We start from the raw sequence: 2,370 nt of genomic DNA, 5'->3' as shown, positions 1-2,370 counted from the left end.
TGAGCCGTGCGGGGGGGAGGGGTGACGAGCAGCGTGAGGCGCTGCAGGGCGGAGAACCAGTGGGACACACCAGGCAACACCTCCCGGCGGCCACAACCTCCCTGGGCAACCTATTCCAGCACCTGTCTACCCTCCTGGGGAAGAGCTTCTTCCTGATACCTAACCTGAATCCTCCCCTCTTCCACTTTAAAACCACCACCCCTTGTCCTGTCACTGCTCTCTCGGGTGAAAACCCCCTCCCCAGCTTCCCTGGAGCCCCTGAATAAGGTCCAAAATCCACCACCCACACCAGGCAGGCCGTGTCGTTCTTCCCTGACAATACATCCTACCCACGCTGAAGAACCGTATCAATAGCGTGTGAAACCAGGTGATTTTAAGCGATTTAAGCGATGCGAGTGGCAGCAGCGTTACCCTGCGGGAGGGCAGCGCTGGCAGGTTCCCAGCAGTGAGTCAGCAGCGTGAGTCAGCGGGGGCTGCGGGAGCTGCTCCTCGGCACCAGCCCCTGCCCCCCCGGCCGCGGCTGAAGGAGCAGGGAAAACGGGGGTTTGTGAGGGGAAAGAGAAAAAACCCGTCTCTTGTTTCAGGCTGTGAAAGAGCCGGGCAGGTTGCTGGAGCTGCAGGATCTTGATGATGGGACACAGGGTGAAGGCAGGTGCTGGTCTGACACCTGGGTTGTCAGGCTGGGGTGCAGCTCCCTGGGATAAGCTCTAACACGGCACCAGTTTGGAGAGGAAGGAAGAAGGAGAAGAAATTAAAAAAATGTGAGTGACCCAGAGGAATTCCAGTCCAGCTCCTGCTCCCACAGCAGCACCAAGTGTGACCCAGGCAGCAGGAACCAGCGCGTCTCGCTCGCCAGCGGGTGGTGAGGACCTGCATGAGTTACCCTTCCTCTGAAGTGGTGCCTTCCAGGGGAAAAAAGAAGTACAAAACAAAAACCTTGGAAAAGATGATCCTTGAACTCTGGGGGGAAGTGGGGTGTGAGTGGCTGCCCTGGACTGCAGGGAACCTGGCAAGTGTGATGCTCGTGTGGTGCAGGAGCACCGAGTGAGCAGGCACCACTTCTGTTCCTCTGCTCAGCCAAGCAAGGATCATGGGACCAAAAGGATTGAAGAGCAGTAATGACCAGCTGTGAAACTCCTGCCACAAAGGTTATTTCCCCCCTTGTCAGATAGGAGGGGATTAAGTTGCCATTCATTGTCTTTTCAAGAAGATGTGATGGTTCCCATAGCAACAGCCAAAAACTTTTGTTTGACCATCACATTATTTGATTCCTTTGAATCCAGATAATCCAGAGCCTTTCCATCTCTTTACTGTTGGGAGGTACAACCCTTTTCCTCTTTGAAGCTCCAATTTTCATCACAATCAGGCTGTCCTTAGGGAGGGGAGTAAGCACAGATGGAGAAAGTGAGGCAGGAGGGATCAGATCTTGTGGAGGCCAGAGGGAATGGCCAGAGTAGAGTCCACAGCCTCATGTGTTCAAGACATTCAGTCCAACCTGCCAGCTTCAGGATAACCCAGGAAGCTGCAGAGATGCAGCCTTAGGAGAAAGCAGAAGCAGCTGCAACTACAGGACAAGCCTTGGACAGAACAGAGAGCAGCTCATGGAAATAAACCAGCTCCTGTTCCAAACTCACAGGGGAAAATCATGGGCAGTGTTTTTATTATTCAAAAATAGAGTTATTTTCTATAATACAGTGTGGAGGGAATAGGACACTTGGAAACTGGAGGGAGGGGGGAATAGGGGGGAAAAAGGGAACTGTTTGTCTTTTAAACTGAATTTTTAGGCTCTGCTTGTGGCTTCTGCCCCGGCCAAGCTGGCAGCTCCTGCACAACCTCTGGTTCCCTGCAGCTCCTGGGATTGTCTGCAGTGCTGGCAGTGGGATAATGTCTGGCACGAGAGGGAGGGAGGGGTGGGACTGGATGGGATCACCTGGGATCACAAGCACCAGCCCCCAGGTGGGGTTTGAGCAGCTGTAGCCGAGTGGGTGCAGGTGGCAGCAGGGACTGGGGGGGGCTCGGTGGTCCCTGGTGTGTGTGATGCCCCCAAAGCAGGGAGGTGTTGGCCCCCAGCAACAGTCACAAACGGAAATGCAAGGAAAAAAAACAAGACAACAGACAGAAAAGGAAAAGAGAAGACATCCTGGTGCCTGAGAAAGGCAGGAACCCAGAGAAGTCGCACCAACGGCTCCTCCTGCTCTTCCTGCTCCACTTTTACAGCAGTTCACCCCCCACCCGCAGCCCCTTTTGTGCCCCGGCGTTTGGTGAAAATAAACAAACCACGCTTAAAACTGCCAAGCCCACTTGGGACCCCTTCGGTCTCAGCCCCAAAGCTGCTGCAGGGCTTGGGTTTTACAGCCCTGGCCGGGGGGG

Source organism: Chaetura pelagica, unplaced genomic scaffold (assembly GCF_000747805.2).
Source record: "Chaetura pelagica isolate M959 unplaced genomic scaffold, ChaPel_1.0 scaffold275, whole genome shotgun sequence".
NCBI classification, from domain to species: Eukaryota; Metazoa; Chordata; class Aves; order Apodiformes; family Apodidae; genus Chaetura; species Chaetura pelagica.
The sequence above is the reverse complement of the archived record's forward strand: the minus strand, read 5'-3'. Positions refer to the sequence as shown.